At 37.7% G+C, this 20,066-nt stretch overlaps 1 protein-coding gene across 32 annotated transcripts in view; it reads left to right on the forward strand.

The window, feature by feature from the left end:
- The first annotated feature begins 1,780 nt into the window (after positions 1 to 1,780).
- The window catches only part of DOP1A (DOP1 leucine zipper like protein A), a 101,157-nt gene continuing 82,871 nt past the window's right edge, over positions 1,781 to 20,066 (forward strand). For 24 of the 32 annotated variants that reach the window (XR_001718560.3, XR_001718561.3, XR_010158089.1 and 21 more), the window contains exon 1: positions 1,804 to 1,893. The gene's annotated coding sequence lies outside the window, so the exon portion shown is untranslated. Of the gene's footprint in view, positions 1,894 to 9,398; positions 9,505 to 20,066 lie in introns of all 32 variants that reach the window. The other 8 variants (XM_016955918.4, XM_054686087.2, XM_054686090.2 and 5 more) reach the window with 2 other exon arrangements.

The following is a 20,066-nucleotide window of genomic DNA, read 5'->3' on the forward strand; positions in this document are numbered from 1 at the left end:
GCCGGCCGGAGAGTGCACCACCGAGAAGGCGCGTGACCCCGGAGGCCGGGGCGGGGCGCGCATTTTCAAAACCAGGCTTTGGCCCAGAGTGCTGAGAAAGGTGGGCGGCGAGAGGCTAGCTATCGCCCCACTCTGCTTCTTATGAGCGTGACTTGGCGCGTTAGCATCCCTGGAAATGACCATAAAAATCAGACCCAGGGTTCACACCTTTGGCTAGCTCGAAGGGAGGGAGATGATGGAGGCAAGTGTTACAGGTGGGCTTTGTCCCCAGGAGATCCAAGAACAGAATTCCCGGCCCCAAACCCACTTTATCTTGGTCTCTTTATGAACAAGGGTCGTTTGTTAGCCTCTATGTAAAGCGACAAAATTTTCAAGAATTGACTTGCCATTGCTTCTCAACTTAGACAGGATAGCTCCAAAATTGAAACAGGTGCAAAAATATAAGGAAGTTCTTTGTTACCTAATGCAGAAGAGTGTGGCTGAAGTCTATCAGGACTAACCATTTTTTAGGGGGTAAAAAAGGAAGATGAGAATGATTACGTATGTACAGCTCCACTATTCACTTTCACAAAAGTAAAAACTAAGAGAAGTTGGAGAAGTTTACTACCAGAAGATAGTTTTGAAAAGTTTGACACAGTAAAGAACCTGGTATAATGTAAATACTTATAATGAAGAACTATTAAAATATAAGACCAGGGTAGAATTACAATAGGGCTTCTTAAAAACAAGGAGCTGCTTTTATTTATTTATTTTTTTTCGGAGTCTCGCTCTGTCGCCAAGGCTGGAGTGCAGTGGCGTGATCTCGGCTCACTGCAACCTCTGCCTCCTGGGTTCAAGTGATTCTCCTGCTTCAGTCTCCCGAGTAGCTGGGATTACAGGCGCGCGCGCCACCATGCCAGGCTAATTTTTCTGTTTTTGGTAGATCCGCCCACCTTGGCCTCCCAAAGTGCTGAGATTACAGGTGTGAGCCACCATGCCCAGCCTAAACCATAAATAAATTCTAAATAAATAAATCCTGTCATATATTTTAAGATAATAGCTTGACAATTTTTCTAAAATCAGTATTTGGGGTGATTAAAGTTTATTATGTTGATGCACAAATTATTATATCTATCACAATAATTTGAAGTTATAGATGGAAGCAACAGCTCACTTAAAAAAATAAAGTTTACTATTATTTGGTCTCAAATAATTCATCTATTTGAAGGATGATGATTTCAACTCTTCATATCTTCCACCTTTAATACCCGAGGCTATTGAATGCTTAAATATTGACACATTATATTGAAATATACAACTTCCTTAGCACAGCTTACTCTTTATAATTGTTTTGTTAGCTTAAAAGATTGTTATATATTTAGTTACGTATTTGTAAAAACTTTCATTTTTTTACCGTATGGTGTTGGCAAAACGGTGCAATTTACCTTGGAGTAACCAGATATGATTGATAGAGCTCTAGACTCAAAGAAGTTCCAAATCTGACACCAACTACTTGTCTCCTAACTTCACAAGTCTCCTAACCTCTCTGGGATGCAGGTTACTCATATGAAATATTGAGAAACTATTCAAATAATATTTAAAAGCTGTTTTCAGTTCCTATTATCTCTTCAAATGAAAACATCTGCTAACCCCCTTTCTAGCCACTCCTGAAATTGGTAGCCATGGCCGCTTCCCGCGACAGTCCACTTGAGGGCGCTGTGGCAACAGCTAGCGCCGGGAGGCAGGAAGCCGATCGGGGGCGGGGATCGAAGGCCTCAGACGTCGACGCTGGCGTGGGCGCGAGCACGGTGCACTCTGGGAGCTGTCACTAGGCCCTTCGGCTCCCGGTCTCGGTGTAGCTGCCGTGGTTGCCAGGAGAGCTGCGCCGGCGAGAAGCGGCCGAGCCAGCAGCAGGTAAAAGCGTCCCCGCCCCCAGTGCGGTCGCTAGGCTGGTAGCCGGCTCCGAGCATCCTTCTCGGCCCGGCTAGGTCCTGAGCCGCGGGGACGCCTTGCGAGTCTGACTGCTGTGGCGTCGGGGGTGTTGCCGCTCCGGCCCCGCCAGCAGCCGCGAAGCTGGTCGGCCGCCCTCTGGTTTCCGGGGAGTCGGGAGCTGCGCGGGGACTGGAGGGCCAGGGCTGGGGCCGGGGCCTGGGCCGGGCAGAGGCGCGAGGGCGGCCCCAGGTGAGGGAGGCCGGAGGCGGGGCCGGGGAGCCGGGGGCAGGTCCCGAGCCTCCCCTGCTGGGGCGGAGCGGTGCGCAAGGCTGGGGCAGAGGTCGCACCTGTGCGATGGAGGCGCGCGGAGTAACCTCTTTGTTGAAGGAATCGAGGCGTTGTGCCTTCTCGGCTGGTGGGTTCTTTTAGCATTGAGGAGACACGTAGGCCCGCGATGGTTCATGTTCTCCAGGGGGCTTAGAAAGGAGTACCGAAGTTTATTAAGAGGAAGTCATAAGAGTCAAACGGGTGTTGTTAACAATTATCACCTTTGATTCCCAAGCCTTTTAAAGTTGCAACATAACAATAGTCACTTGTTTGGGCCTCCTCCAGTCTTGTACCCTGAGGGGGCGGGGAATGGCACACAACTATTTTTCTTAAGCTAACTAAATTGTGTTTGAACATTTTTACACTATCTTAGAGTTCTATGGCGTTTGAGAAATGTAAAGATTGGGAAAATGACTTCGACTCCAGCTAAAGCAGTCAAAAAAAATGATAATTACCAAAAATGTAGGAAACTGTTTGCCTGACAAATAGGCCCTGAACTGTAGAGAGAGAAAAATCTGTTTTGATGTTGTTGGCCATTGTCTATGCAGACATAAGTTCTCACATTTTAATTTTGTTTGTGGGTATTAATATGGTCTACAGTGAATAACATATGTCGGCATTATGTGCTAAGTAACTCACCACCTGATAGATAACACAGTGATTTAGGTGGGCCAACTGAAGTTATGAGTAAATTAAAACCACGAGTAGTCTAAATGCTTTATTTTAGTGATTACTTTCGGCCACAACTGATAACTAAATCATTCTCTGTAATTGTTAAGCAGTAGCAAATCTCCACGTGGGCTTGATTATTAGGTACCTAGTGCTGAAAGAACTAAAAACACCTGATTTAATACACAAACCAGAAAATGTGACACCATAACCCAAATCTTAAATGTAAGGTAAGTGTTGTCAGTTAAATGTTTGTATACATTCAAAGAAGTCCTATTTTGTAGTTAAAGTAAAGGAGTGAGCTCTGGCCTGGGAATGAAGAGATTAGATTCAAGTGCTTTAATCTGCTACTAACCAGATGTGATCTGCAGGCTTCGGTTTTGTCATTGTTTAAGGAAATTTGAAAAGACCAGGGTTTTCCAAACTGATGTTTTCCCCCAGAACAGTGTTCTAAAACCATTTAATAGGCTTACTTTCCCCAAAGCAGTGTTCAATGGCAAATAATTTGGGAGCACACTAGCTTAAACTAGGTTTAACTTTTTTGCTTATAAAGGCAGGACTCTTCAAAACCTTTACTGTTATGCTGATACATGTAAATCTCCAGAAGGTTATCCTAGCATTCCCAAATTTACCTGATCTATTTTCTCATGGCCAAATGGTTAACAACTCTTAGAATATAATTACATAGAATATAAATTTAAAAACTGCTATACTTAAGCTGAGTCCTCTTCAACTGTAAAGGTCCATGCACTAGGCTTATTTTTTGGCTGTCATTTTAAACTTTTTGGAGCATGAAAATCTAGTGGCAACTCACTTGTATAAAAAAAATTATATTTTTCTTAGTAAAATATTAATGATACACTTAAGTTCCCATGAGTCTTAATGCTTTAATTATTGGCAGAAGACTTATCTTATTCTTTCTGGTTTTTTGACTTTTTTTAAACCATAATTCATGTTTTGAATTTGATGGTGGAGTGTAGTTATTGATTTTATTCAAAATGGCATTTTGAGGTTCCAACAAGTGAAGACTTGTTGATAATGGCATCACTTTTGCTGTGATGATTTCTCCTTATAGTCATGAATTCCTAAAATGAAATTATGGTAGAAGCCACCCAAAATGTGCTTACTGTGTAATAACTACCTATTTTAAGAGCTTATGTCATGGAAAAGAGCTAAAGGCTAAAACACAAATTTTGAGACAGTTACTTCTAAATTGCTTTACAAACAGGATGTGTGCTGAACACAATCTTAAACTGTTTTGCTAAAGTCTGTTAAGTGTCACTAGTACACCACCAGTGTGGATATTCTGTTCATTCTTTATTACTTTCTTAGGGTGAATGCTGTTAATGCACAGTTTTGCTTGCAGATAGGAGAGGTGGGAAGAGAACATGTAATTTTAATAGATAAGTGTTAATTCAGGTAAATTATCTCCCTGGAATAAAACTATTAAGTAGAAATATAAAGCTAATATTTTTTGTGTAATAGCTAACAGTTTTTATTGAGAATTATATGAAAATATGATACCCTTGTCTTTAACTGGCGGTTTCCCTTTTTCCTTTATTGAATTTACTTCCTCCTCTCCAAGCTATCCAAGCCTGAAATCTCAATGACCTTTCATTGCATTGGTCAATTATATAGTATCAAATTTATTAAGTAAAAATTTATATATACTGATGTACATTCATTTAAGTGTACATTTCAATAAGTTTTAGTAGATATATATGCACCCGTGTAGCTACCACCACAATCAAGATTTGGAAGATGCCACCACTCAGGCACATATAGTTATACTTTTACTCTCTGAGAATGTTCTTCTGTTTCTGAGTGTCTAAATTATACCTTTAAGACCTAGCTCAAATGCCAACCTGTGAACCTTTTTTTGATTACCTCATTTTGAATTAATTTCCTCCTCTTCTGACTTTCCTTTTCACATTTTTTTTTTCATCATTCTTCTCCGTTCTTTGTGGTGGCTAACCCAGTGGCAAACATATAGCAGGCACTTATTTGTTGACCAAATGGATTAATGTAATATTTCCTCAACTTCAGTCTTTGTGATATCATCTTCAAAATTTTGGCCATATCTTCCTGTTTGGCATACTTCCTGTTTAGTTATTAATATTTCTTTATATCAATGTGATTATTAAAGTAATATTTTAAAGGAAACTTGGAATAACTTTGAGTAAAAAGCAGGTGGCACTTGCCATAAACAGAAGGTGGACGTATACGTAAAAATAATGAAAATCAAAGTGCTCTTAATTTCTAACTAGAAACTATTGCCTGCAGGAGGCTCTAAGCCTAAAACTTGCCCTTTGTTTAAAAGTGAGATTGGCAAGAATTTCAGTGGTGTTAACATCTTGGCACCAAACTGAGACTTTCTTCTTAATACAGTCAGAGGAACTGAAAGAGAATGAAGAGGAAGTAACCTTTTTTTTTGAAATGGAGTCTCACCCTGTCATCCAGGCTGGAGTACAGTGGAGTGAGCTCACTGCAACCTCTGCCTCCCGGATTCAAGGTATTCTCCTGCCTCAGCCTCCTGATTAGCTGGGATTACAGGCACCCACCATCACACCGGGCTAACTTTTGTATTTTTAGCAGAGACAGGGTGTCGCCATGTTGGTCACGCTGGTCTCAAACTCCTGACCTCAGGTTATCCGCCTCGCCTCTGCCTCTCAAAATGCTGGGATTACAGACATGAGCCACTGTGTCCGGCCCCTCCTCATTTAATTCAGTGTCACTTAGCTCTGCCCTCGGATCTTATAAAATCATCCCACGTCTCCATTTGGTGGCCCAAATTTTTGTAGATACTAAGTTAATCAGTGCTTGAAAATTCCTTAGAATTTTATCTGTGCAATAATTTAGAAACAAAGCCTTAATTGTAAATTAAAAAGTGTACTACAATTACCTTAAAAAATATAGTAAAAAAAGTTACTTTAAAAAATAGTACAAAGATAATATTCTTGAATCAGATATGTCTTTATTTTTTCAAAAATGTTCTGAATGTTACTGATGTTACATCCTACTAGGGTACATTAGCCTTAAGATAAACATTTGAATCTAAAATCTAAATCAGAAAACAAGTGGGAACCTGTTATATGACAAAGTGATGACTGTTGATTCAGGAGTGATGAAATGTTAATATAATGTTTATCTGGCAAAGCTCCTGTATGAGTAGATGAGGTAATAAAGTTAAAATAACCTCCTATCTCCTTTAGTTTTTTCTCTCATCACTTAAGTTTTATATAGCTATATTTTTATATTTTAATCCTGCCGAAGACATTTCTAGACTTTTTCCTCCTTAGATGACACCTTCTACTCTCCTGTGGAAGGAGTTTCGTATAAACACACTGGAAAATAAATTCCCTGCTCTTATTTTGTAAAATACATCTTGTATTTAAAGTTGCTGGAGTTACTTATAGGCATATATCCATATTATGAGCCTAACATTTGCTGTTATTTCGTGTTCATGAACAAAGAGCTTGGGTAAATAGACCCTTTCATTTGGTGTTAACCGTTTCCAAAAAAAAAAAATTAACCTGAGTGGTGATAAGTTTATCAGTACACACAATCATTTGCTACTCACCAAGAGGTCAGATTCCTGGGTTTTGGTTTTGTTTTTGTTTTTGAGACGGGGCTCTGTAGTCCAGGGTGGAGTGAGATTCCTGTTAATATAAGGTTCTGGGATACAACCTAAAAAATTGGAAGTAAGTAAAGAGCCATCTTGGATGCATAGCATTTATTTCACAAACAAGTGGTTTCTTTCCTGCTTCTCTACTGTAAAATAAGGGAGCAGTATAGAAGCAATATAGGTAAATTGTCATCATTTAGAAGTGACAGCTGACTATAATCAGAAAATCATAAAAATACTGCAATCTTAGTCCTTTGAATTATACAGGTAAATAGCCCTACATTTTTCAGTTGCTTTTGATTGTGCTATTATATTATGAAAAGGTACTATAAAGTATCAGCTACCTGAAACCTTTAGAATATGTGTTATTTTTATTGAATATTCTACATAGCTAGAATTTTTTTATATGCCCCAAATGCCATCGCAGAGCACTGATTATGCTTTTTGCTTCTGTTCAGAATGATGCAGCTGGCACAGTGGCTTTTCCATACATGCTTAACAGTTTAAAAATTTCCTGGAGAGGTTTTTCTCCTGCTGGCCTGTGAAAAAATAGAACATAGTACAGTACTTGCTTTTAAGTTAGTCTCTGACATTTTGGAAGAAATAAGTGTTTGAATGACTTCCATATTATATACAACATTACCACCAAGTAGCAGTTCACTTTTTTTTCCTTTTTCTTTTTTTTTGAGACAGACTCTCACTCTTTTGCCCAGGCTGGAGTGCAGTGGCATGATCTCGGCTCACTGCAACCTCTACCTCCTGGGTTCAAGCGATTCTCCTGCATCAGCCTTCCAGGTAGCTGGGACTACGGGCGTGTACCACCATGCCCAGCTAATTTTTATTGTATTTTTTAAATAGATACAGGGTTTCACCATGTTGGCCAGGCTGGTCTCTATCTCCTGACCTCAGGTGATCTGCCCGCCTTGGCCTCCCAAAGTGCTGGGATTACAGGTGTGAGCCACCACACCTGGCCAGCAGTTCACTTATGAGCCTGAATGAGGGGTTCCAGAAACAAAATATGGCCTCTGACATTTTTTGGAAGGCTGTCCTCAAAGCACTGTTCCCCAAACCTACCTGATTCCATAACCTGAGGCTGCCAATTAGTTTTACGTAATCTGATAACTTTCATTATGTTTTAAGTTTCAGAGATTGTGGTTGAAAAAAGGTAAATATTATTTGGGAATAAACTGTTGTTTAGTTATCTATTGCTACATGACAAATTATCTCAAAATGTAGTGATTTAAAACAGTATCTCACACAATTTTTGTCAGAGGGGATAGGGAAGTTATTTGGCTTGAGTTTCTTATGAGGTTGCAGTCTGATTGCAGTTGGAGAACTCACTTTCAAAGTGGCTCACTCATGACTGGCAAGGCAAGTTGTTTCTGGCTTTTAGAGGAAAGACGTAGTTCCTCCCCACGTGGGCCTCTTCACAGGTCTGCTTCGAGTGTCCTTATGACATAGAGGCCAGCTTGCCCCAGAATGAGTGATTCTAGAGATATCAAAGTGGGAGCTACAGTGTCTGTTATGGCCTTTTACTTCTGCAGTGTTATATTGATTATTCTCACAGGCCAGCAGTGATTCCATGTGGTAAGGAATTGCCCGAGAGCATGAATATCAGGAAGTGAGGATCATTGAAACCCATGTTAGAAGCCAGTATGTGAATATGTATCTAAATCGTAAACAGTACCTATTTACTCAGTATGCAGTATATACACAGCTCATTGTGATTTTGGAAAGAATATTCGAAGATTAACTTAAAATGCCACTTGAAAATTAATGTACCAAACAAATCAAGCACTTTGACAAATTCTTAGTCTCCATGGTCCTTTGGGAGGGGGATATGATTCTGAGTTGAGACGTAGCACTTAAGATACAGATTTTATTTATTTATTTATTTTTTGTTATTTATTATGAGATGAAAGGAGGAAACACCACATTTTACAGAGTTGCTATTTCATGTTCTTTAGGGACATTATTCATTCACCCTTTATTACCATAAATGGGGCATAATTCACATGATTTTAAAAGTATAAGAAAGTATACAGATAGTCCCCAAATCATGGTAGTTTGACTTTATGACTTTTCAACTTTACACTCGTGCAAAAATGATACACATCCAATAAAAACTCGACTTCTAGTATCCATACAACCATTTTGATTTCTCCTTCCAGTATAGTATTTAATAAATTACATGAGCTATTCAACACTTTATTATAAAACACGCTTTATATTGGGTGATTTTTGCCTAACTATAGGCTAATATAGGTGTTCTGAGCACATTTAAGGTAGGCTAGGCTAAGTAATGATGTAAATAATAGTGAATCAACGTGAATGTACTTAACACTACTGAACTATACACTCAGTGGTTAAGATAGTAAATTTTGGCCAGGCTCAGTGGCTCATTTCCATAATCCCAACACTTTGGAAGGCCAAGGCCAGAGGATTGCTTGAGCCCAGCAATGCTAAATGAAATGTTGAATACATTTCAACTTACGGTATTTTCAACTTAGGATGAGTTTGTGTGGATATAAGCCATAAGTCAAGGAATATCTGTATGATGAAAAGACTCCTTTTCCTGGGCCCTCATCCATCCAGTTACCACCTGTCTCCTAGGAAGTAATGTTTAGTTTCGTTGTGTGTTCTTTCAGATATGTATTGTACATATGCAAATTAATATGTATTTTCCCTCTTTTAATATAAATGATAGCATATTATAAACACTATTCTGTGCCTTGCTTCTTTTAGTTAATATATGTTAGCACTTTAAAAATCAATGTATACACTTAATTCATTATTTTTACCAACTGAGAATATTCTATTGTCATTCAATTTTTATAATGTTTATTGACTGTTTACTGTGGGTCAGGCACTTTTCTAGGAGCTGGGGATTTGAGAGCTAAAATGACAGATGAGGTCTCTCTGTTATAGCGATTACCACCCCTGGAGTCACAGTTCAATTACAATAAAGCAAGGTAAGTTCTATGATAGAGGAAGTATAGCATGTCATGGGAGTTCACAGGAAGGAGGTGTATATGTGAGTGTTAGGGGAATGGTGGAATGGTCCTGGAAGACTTCCCAAAAGGGATAAAATCTGAGACCTGAAGGATAAGTAGGTACTTGTCAGGTCAAGTTAGGATTTAGTGTTTGAAACAGAAGGAATAAAAGAGTGGCTCTCAAAAAATGCATTTAAAAATTATTGCAAAGCTATAGTAATCAAAATAGTATGGTACTGGCCAAAACAGACATATAGATCAATGAAATTGAATGGAGAGCCCCGAAACACTAGTTTATACGGTCCAACAGTGTTTGACAAGGGTGCCAAGACGACTCAGTCAGGAAAGGGTAGCCTCTTCACCAGATAGTGTTGGGAAAAACTGATATCCCTATGTGAAAAAATGAAGTTGTATATCTTATACCATACACAAAGATTAACACAAAATGGATTAAAGGCCTAAAGATAAGACCTAAAACTATAAAGCTCCTAGAAGAAAACATAGGAGAAAAGCTTTATGACATTAAGTTTGGCAATTTCTTGGATATGACAGCAAAAGCACAGACAATCAAAGCAAAAATAAAAAATAGGATTGTATTAATCTTAAAACTTTCTGTGCATCAGAGAATACAAGAGAGTGAAAAAGCAAACTATGGAAAGGGAGAAAATATTCATAAATCATGTGTTTGATAAGAGGCTAATACCCAGAATATATAAAGAAAGAGCTACTCTTACAGTTCAATAACAACAAAATAACTGAATTTTAAAATGGGCCAAGGACTTAAATAGACATTTTTCCAAAGATGATATATAAATGGCCAGCAAACATATGAAAAGATATTGAGGCCGGGTGTGGTGGCTCAGGCCTGTAATCCCAGCACTTTGGGAGGCCGAGGTGGGTGGATCATGAGGTTAGGAGATTGAGACCATCCTGGCCAACATGGTGAAACCCCGTCTCTACTAAAATACAAAAAATTAGCTGGGCGTGGTGGTGCACACCTGTAGTCCCAGCTATTCAGGAGGCTGAGGCAAGGGAATCGCTTGGACCCGGGAGGTGGAGGTTGCAGTTAAGCCAGGTCCAGGTTGCAGTTAAGCCAAGATCGCACCACTGCACTCCTGCCTGGAGGCAGAGCAGACTCCATCTCAAAAGAAAAAAAAATGTTGAAGATCACTAATCATTAGATAAATACAAATCAAAACCACAAAGAGATACCTAACCTTACACCCACTATGATGGCTACTATTAAAAAAAAAAAGTTTCAGCAAGGATGTAGGGAAATTAGAAACTTCTTGGGCACTGTTGGTAGGAATGTAAAATGGTTCAGCCCCTGTGGAACACGGTATGGCCATTCCTCAAAAAAAGTTTAAAAAATTACTCTCTAAATTTAGCAATCCCGCTTTTGGATATATCCAAAAGAGTTGAAAGCAGGATCTCGAAGAGGAATTTGCACACCCATGTTGATAGCAGCACTATTCGTGATAATCAAGAGGTAGAAACAACCTATGTGTGCACCTATGGATTAATGGATAAGCAAAATACAGTATCTACATAGAATGAAATGTTACTGAGCCTTAAAAAAGGAAATTCTGACACATGCTATAACATGGATGAATCTTGAGGACATTATGCTGAGTGAAATAAGCCAGTTATAATAAAAAGACCCATACAATATGGTTCCCCTTACATGAGGTATCTAAAGTAGTCAAATTCATAAAAGCAGAAAATAGAATTGTTGTTTAATGGGTATAGAGTTGCAGTTTGCAAGATGAAAAGTTCTGGAGATTGGTTGCACAACAATGTGAATGTACTTAACACTACTGAACTGTACACTCAGTGGTTAAGATGGTAAATTTTGGCCAGGCTCAGTGGCTCATTCCTGTAATCCCAACACTTTGGAAGGCCAAGGCCAGAGGATTGCTTGAGCCCAGTTGTTCAAAACCAGCCTGGGCAACATAGCAAGACCCCTTAAAAAAAAGATGGTAAATGTTATATGCTTTAAAAAAAAATTAAAAAAGGACTATAGGCTGGGCACAGTGGCTCATACCTGTAATCCCAGCACTTTGGGAGGCCAGGGCAGGAGGATCGTTTAAGGCCACAAGTTCAAGACCAACCTGGGCAAGAAAGTAAGACCCTGTCTACCAAAAAAAAATTTTTTTTTTTTAATTAGCTAGGCATGTTGGCACCCACCTGTAATCCTGGCTACTCAGGAGGCTAAGGCAAGAGGATTGCTTGAGCCCAGGAGTTAGAGACGTCAGTGAGCCATGATTGTGCCACTGCATTCCAGACTGGGTGATAGAATGAGACCTTGTCTCAAAAAAATAAAAAGGACTTTAAACTTCTAGAAACATGAAGCATATGTACATTTTTTACATTTTATACTGTCACGTAAGCCATGTTTCTAAATCAGGGGTGTCCAAATTTTTGGCCTCCCTGGGCCACATTGGAAGAAGAATTGTCTCAGGCCACACATAAAATACACTAACACTTAACTATAGCTGATAAGCTAAAAAGGTCCATGCATAAATCTCTTAATGTTTTAAGAAAGTTTACGAATTTCTTGGGCCACATTCAAAACTGTTCTGGGCTGTGGGTTGGACAAGCTTATTCTGAATATTGAAAAAGATACTGATTTAAAAATTAGGTCAAAGGGGTTGAATCACTAGGTATCATGCAGAGGCATAGCATTTTGAGTTTGAGTATAATTTAATAGAAAATTAAATTCTATCCACAAAATTAATAGCATGTGTAAAGACACTGAGATGGGAGGGAGCAAGTCTTGAACAGTGGACAATTGCCTAGGTTTTGCTTAGCTGGGACAGAAGTGTGAATAAGATTGAAGGAATGGGTCTATTTTATGAAGGCTTTATATGGCTAACAGCTTGGATTTCATGTCTAAGAAAATGAATATCACAATTATAGCAGTAATAAGAGCACTTCTTATACGCTAAGTTAACACTGAGCTAAAGAGCTTTCCAGGGATTATCAAATGTACTTTTCTGAGCTTCCAGCAGGGAACATGCTCCACCTGCTTTTTCCTATGTAAAATTAATTGGCTCTTGGAGAAGGTGAAGGTAGTGAAAATAGGTTGTTGACGTAGTCCAGGTATAAAATAGGCATGAATTAAAGACCATTCTGAAAAATGCACATTTGTAGACTTTATTAAACTGCTCCAAAATGAAATCGCACAAGTACAAACTTGTGTAATTAGGAAGATGATGGTGCTGTTGACAGTAATGAAGGAAAAAAAAGGAAATTCAGAAAATAATAGCAGTGCTTGACAGACTTTACAGCATTTCTTGTATTGGAGTGATATTCTGACAACAGAGGTACTGTGAAATGGAAAGTGAGGAGAGGTGTAGTAACAGTTTATGGTTTATCAGTATTTTGAAGGGTGCCTATGTTTTGTAGAGATTTTTTACAATAATTAAGCAATACCTTATTTTGGCTCTTATTCTATTATGTGCTTCAGAATCTACAAAAATATCTAGAGTTAAGTCTCTCTTACAGAATTAATACCTCAGCAAAGTTATTTTGTTCTTTCATGATGAGCATTATTAATATTGTTGTTTTGTTACCATCTTAACCTTAAAACATGAGAGGGGATGGACATTGAAGGGTTGTAGGAGCTGGGGGAAGGTCTGCTGTAGGCTGTACCCCATTTTTCTCTGTAAAGTATCTTGATATCCTCAACATTAATTCTAGTTTACTTTGTCCATCAAGGGAGTTAACCCTTGTGCAAGGCTACTTTCTGTCACCATTCTTTAACAGATTTTGGAAACTGATGTGCACAGATCATGCATGGTCTGTGTCCAGGGTGAACCCTTTTTTTAAAAAGCATCTTTAAATAAAAGTACTCAGCTAAAGTGTTGGTGACTTCCTGTGTAATATTTTGATCTTATCTTTTAAATACATAGGCATGATTGAATTTGCATCTCAGTGAATTTTTTGCATGTGTGCTTTTTCTTATGATTTTACTTTTGGAACAGTCTTAATAAAATGGGCAAAGAAAAACGTTAAAATTCCATGGGATTTTTTTTAATGGGAAAAATTTGTTTCTACTGGCTGTGATTAAAATTTGTTTACAGATATTCAGTTAAATTGGAACACACTAGGAAGTATAGAAAAATGTTTGGCTAGTATGTATAGTATGGCATTGTTATGTTAACTTATGTAAAAACCAGTCTTTATTTGAAAATCCAACTCTATAGTAAGTTAATAGCATACTATTTATTTTTTAAATGCTGAAAATGTTAAGTTACTAATTTTTAAATATATTGGTTAGATTTTATTTTGCAAATAATGATTTGATTAACTTAATATGGGTTTAATTATGCTGTAAAAATTCTTTTTGCTTATTTCACTTTATTTCTAGTAGTATGTTTTAGCATATGTAAAAGTTTAAGCAAAATCATAGTCATTAAATGAAGAATGATAGCTACAAATAAAGATACTTTGAGAAAGGTACTTTCTGATGAAAATTGATGTTTCAAATAAGCTGGAAAGAAACACATGGTGGGATAGTTAACTGTTATTCCTCATCTTGCGTTTCACCTCTCTAATCATTCTGAATAGCAATGCATTCATTTTTATCGTTATTCTCATGTCTTACCTTCTGCTGTATATAAAAAATAAGCCATGTTTTCTTTCTTCTTCCAAACTATTAATAAAAGCAAAACAGAATGTGGTCAATCTAGATAATTTAGATGTTCTTTAAGTGTACTATTCTGATATTTACTCTTAGGCTGATTTTTTTCCCTTGCCATCTAAAATGTTTGTTTCATTTCCCCCTACCCAATCAATGTATACACAGTGAAATCAAACATTTTAATGTTAGGAAAAACAAAACATTAGAAAGATATGTTTGAAAAAAGCAGATATATCCTAAAAGCAAAATTTAGTTGTTTGGGATTCTGTTTTACATTATCCACACAACTACTTCTTTCTATAGATATGGTTAATACAATGATATATGACTAAACCAGAATATTAAACTATCAGTGATGTTCACAGGTTTCATCAAAATAAGGAAAACTTCCTTGATATTTTTGTTTTCTGAACTATCGTTTTGTCCCCTCATAACTAATAACCCTCAGGAATTATATCTCCCTTTGCCAAGAGAAAAAACCTGTCTTTAGTAGGTCCTATAAAGCATCCCTTAGGTGCTTAATAATAGAATTTGTGCACTAAAGCATACTGCTAATCCAGCAAGAATCCTGTCATCAGCCCTGCACATCCTAAATTTGGGGGCAGCCACATCTGTAATACTGTTTTTGGATGTGTAACCCAACCTGCAGTACCTCTGTAGTATTTCATCCCACTTCATAGCATTTTTACCTCTTAGGAATTATTTTCTAGGGAGGAATAGATTGTTGTCTTTTATGTTCTGTATATAGTTCCCCTTGTATATAGGTTCACCACGGCCATTTATTGAATTAAAATCCCTGTTTTATAATGTCTGTGTCACCCAAAACAATCTACAGATTCAATACAATTCCTATCAAAAGACCAATGACATTCTTCACAGAAATAGAAAAAAGAAAATCCTAAAATTCATGTGGAGCCACAAAAGACCCCAAATAACCAAAGCCATCTTGAGCAAAAAACAAAGCTGGAGGTGTTCTACTACCTGACTTCATAATATACTACAAAGCTATTGTAACCAAAATAACATGGAACTGGCATAAGAACAGACACACTGACTAATGGAACAGAATAGAGAGCCCAGAAATAATTCCACACATTTACAAACAACTGTTTGTTTGTTTGTTCGTTTGTTTGTTTTTTGAGACAGAGTCTCACTCTGTTGCCCAGGCTGGGGTGCAGTGGTGTGATCTCACCTCACTGTGGCCTCTGCCTCCAGGTTCAAGCGATCCTCCTGAGTAGCTGGGATTACAGGCATGCACCACCATGCCCGGCTAATTTTTGTATTTTTAATAGAGACAAGGTTTCACCATGTTGGCCAGGCTGGTCTCCAACTTCAGGCTCAAGTGATCCACCCACCTCAACCTCCCAAAGTGCTGGGTTTACAGGTGTGAGCCACCATGCCCAGCCCTACAACCAACTGGTTTTTGACAAAGGCGACAGTAATACACAATGGGGCAAGGACATTCTCTTCAGTAAATCGTGTTGGGAAAACTGGATAAACTGCAGAACAAAATTAGACCCTTATCTCTCACCATATACAAAAATCATCTTGGGTTAAAAAAAAAAATAGGACCTGAAACTATGAAACTACTAGGAGAAAACAAGAAAAGCTATGTGACATTTATCTGCACCATGATTTTGTATCTATGATCTTAAAAGCACAGGCAACAAAAGCAAAAATAGACAAATGGGGTTATATGAAATTAAAAAGCTTCTGCACAGCAAGGGAAACAATTAGCAGAGTAAAGAGACAACCTACTTACAGGATGGGAGAAAATATCTGCACACCATACATCTGATAAGGGGTTGATATCTAAAATATATAAGGAACTCAATAGCAAGTAAACAACTTGATTTTAAAATGTGCAAAAGACCTGAGTAGACATTTCCCAAAGGAAGACGTGAATGGCCAACAGGTATATGAAAAAAGGCTCAACATCACTAATCATCAGGTAACTGCAAATCAAAACTAAAATGAGATATCATCTTACTCCTGTTAGTTAGAATTGCTATTATCAAAAAGACAAAAGGTGAGTGTTAGAGAGGACGTGGAGAAAAGGGAACACACTGTTGGTGGGAATGTAAATTAGTATAGCCATTATGGAAAACAGTATGGAGGGTCCTCAAAAAATGAAAAAAATAGAACTACCATATGATTCTGTAATCCCACTACTGAGTATATATCCAAAGAAAATGAAATCAGTATGTCAAAGAGGTAAGTGCACATAAACAGCAGTATTCACATAGTCAAGATATGGAATCAGCCTAGGGGTCTTTCAGCAGATGAAGGGGCAAAGAAAATATGGTTTATATACATGATGGAATGCTATTCACCTATCAAAAAGCAAAATTCTGTTCTTTACAATAACATGGATGAACCTAGAGGACACTGTGTTAAGTGAAATAAGCAAAGCACAGAAAGATAAATGCTGCATGATCTCACCCAATATGTAAAACCTAAAAAGTATATCCCATAGAAGTAGAGAATAGAATGGTGCTTACCAGCGGCTGGGGTGGTTTGAGAAAATGACAGGATGGAAGAATGTTGGTCAAAGGATATATAGTTAGGAGGAATAAGTTCAAGAAATCTGTTGTACAGCATGGTGACTATGGTTAATGATGATATGTTCTTGAAAAATACAAAGAGTAGTAAGTGTTCTTACCACAAAAATGACAACTATTTGAGGCAATGCATTTGTTAATTAGCTACATTTAACCATTACACCGTGTGTATATACTTCAAAACATTATATTGTACATAATACAATTTTATCTGTCAATTTGAAATAAGCTACATGTCTCTTTTTTAAACCCACTTTGTTTTGTTTTTTTTTTGAGACCGAGTTTTGCTCTGTCACCCAGGCTGGAGTGCAGTGGTGCGATCTCCACTCACTGCAACCTCTGCCTCCTGGGTTCAAGCAATTCTTCTGCCTCAGCCTCCCAAGTAGCGGGGATTACAGGTGCCTGCCACCACGCCCAGCTAATTTTTGTATTTTTATTAGAGATGGGGTTTCACCATGTTGGCCAGGCTGGTCTCAAACTCCTGACCTCAGGTGATCCACCCGCCTCAGCCTCCTGAAGTGCTGGGATTACAGGCATGAGCCACCATGCCTGGCCAAAAACCCACTCTTTTATAGATAACAACCAAAAATAAAAACTTCTGTATCAGAATCATGATCATTTTTGCCTTATATTTTAAACACTATCAGTATTGAGTGGTGAACCACTTGGGGTATTTTGAGTTGAGCTTTGGTCCCTGTGCTTCATTCAAGGTCTAGGAAGAATAACATATGTATTTACATTATTATAGTTTTTATTTTAAGTACAATCTCTAAGAAAGAAATCTATATAGCCGGAAAAGTTTTTTGAAAAAAGTTAATGAGAGAGGAGAGGTAGAATATGTCATGCAGGAGAATTAAGACCTGTGGTTAAAAAAAAAAAAAAAAAAAAAAAAGTTCAGAAAGATACTGATTAAGGGCCAATTCCAGGAGTCAGTCTGCCAGAGTTCTTCCTGGTTCTTCCTTTTATTCTCTGTGGCACCTTGAACACTAATTGCCTTATATGAACATGGATTCATGTGTATATCTACCTCATGGATGTATTGTGAAGGTACATGAGATAATTCACATGAAAGGGCTTAGTATAGTGCCTGGCACAGAGTAATTTGTAAGTCAGTATCAACTGTGATTATTATCATCATCTTGAGTAATACGTGGACAATGTTTATTTGGCTACTATGCTTTGGAGACAGGATGATACTTTGTAACTCAAGGGTATGTGCTTAAGTGTTTATTATTATGGCTGTTTGCCATTTGAAGCTTAAAGTAGAATCCCACCTACCTGCTAATGGCTCATTCCAAGTTATAAATGGTGCTTATGTTTTGTATTTTCTAAAATTAATATTTTCATATTGCTATGTGTACCAGAAATCACAGGATTTGAAATGAGAAAGAATCTGATTTTATAGCATTCAGAGACAATTTTTAATAACGTATATAATTTTGTGTATATTTACTGGTACAAAAAGAAATCGTAAAGTTAAATCAGCTTCACTGTCACCTTGGCAGATCTATGGGCTTTTAAACCTCTTGTGTCTTAGGTTTTTATTCGTATAGCTTTTCTGAGACCTAAAGTGAAAATATAAATAGTCATATGCTGTATAACATTTCAGTCAATGATGGCCCACCTATGTAACAGTGGTCCCATAAGGTTTTAATACTGTATTTTACTGTACTTTTCTATTTTTAGGTGCACAAATACTGTTGTGTTACAGTTGCCTACAGTATTCAATATATAACATGCTGTACAGGTTTGCAGCCTAGGAGCAATAGGTTATACCATATAGCCAGGATGTGTAGTAGGGTTTACCATTATGTCTGTTTAAGCATGTTCTATGAATGTTCACACAATAACTAAATCACCCAACAACACATCTCAGAACATATTCCCATCAAGCAGTGCATGACTGTAAATAAGTACATAAAGTATAATAAAACGTTTTCCAAATTTTTCTCCAGCTTGAGATTTGCAGCTAATTAATTTGAAAAGATTTGACTTCGACGTCTGGGAGTATCATACCTAAGTAGTTTGTTTTTTTGTTTGTTTGTTTTTTGTTTTTTTGTTTTTGAGACAGAGTCTTGCTCTGTAGCCCAGGCTGGAGTACAGTGGCACCATTTTGGCTCACTGCAGCCTCTGCCTCCTGGGTTCAAGCGATTCTTGTGCCTCAGCCACCCAAGAGGCTGGGATTACAGGCACGCACCACCACACCTGGCTAATTTTTGTATTTTTTTTTTTTTTTTTTTTAGTAGAGATGGTTTCACCATGTTGGCCAGGCTGGTCTCGAATTCCTGGCCTCAAGTGATCTGCCTGCCTTGGCCTCCCAAAGTGCTGGGATTACAGGCATGAGCCACTGCACCCAGCCTAAATAGGATTTTTTTAATCTCCTTTCACAGGGCTGGAATGACTTCCTTCACATTTAGATAGTTATGTTTAATACAGATTAAACTGAGCCAGTTTTTTAAAAGTGTAACTGGATATAGCACATTTTTATAAATGTTCTTAGGCAATCTGTTTTTTAAAGCACTTAATAGCCATGTGAATGTATTCTGTATTTGAGGAGAGTAAGGTCAAGTGTGACTATACTAGTTAAGAAATAGAACTGTAGTTCTGCTTTTTATTTTTCTTCTACAAAGCTTTTCTCAGAGAAAACAAACGAAAATGGTTTAACTATATTGTCGTTGATAGATTAGTTCATTTATTCAGATTATATTTGAGGCCCTACTGTTTATCAGCCACTATTATGGGACTGCCGATGCAGGTATGAACAACTAAGATAAGGCTATTGACTTCATAGTATTTGCATCCCATTGAGAGATGATAGACAGGAAACAAGCAAATAAATAGGAAAATTTCAAAGTGTAACAAATGCTAGTAAGGAAATAATGTGATGTTATAGGGTATGTGGTAAGAGTTTGGCCCCAGGCAGGCTACTTAGACTGATCAGAAAGAACTTTTGGTAGGGTTTGATATTACTGGAGGATGGGAAGAAATCTGTCACATAGAGTTGACCAAAGAGATTTTAAATGTAGAGAATAGCAAGAACAAAATGCCTAGAATGCAAAAAAAATTGGTGTATTTGAGTTTGGATATTATTCTAAGATTTGTATTAGAATATTTGTATTTAGGGTATAGCTAAGATGTTGCTGTTTCTGCTGCATCAGAAGAGGTCTTATCCTTAGAGAATAATTAAGACTAGAAGGTGACAGGACAAGCTTTGAGGAAAACCATTGATGGTTTTTTTGCGGTATGTTATGTTATGTTATGTTATTTTGAGACAGAGTCTCGCTCTATCGCCATTGACAGGTTTTAGGCAAAGGAATGACATAATGTGTCTCTGG

The sequence above is a fragment of the Pan troglodytes genome, chromosome 5, assembly GCF_028858775.2.
Source record: "Pan troglodytes isolate AG18354 chromosome 5, NHGRI_mPanTro3-v2.0_pri, whole genome shotgun sequence".
In the NCBI taxonomy this organism is placed as follows: Eukaryota; Metazoa; Chordata; class Mammalia; order Primates; family Hominidae; genus Pan; species Pan troglodytes.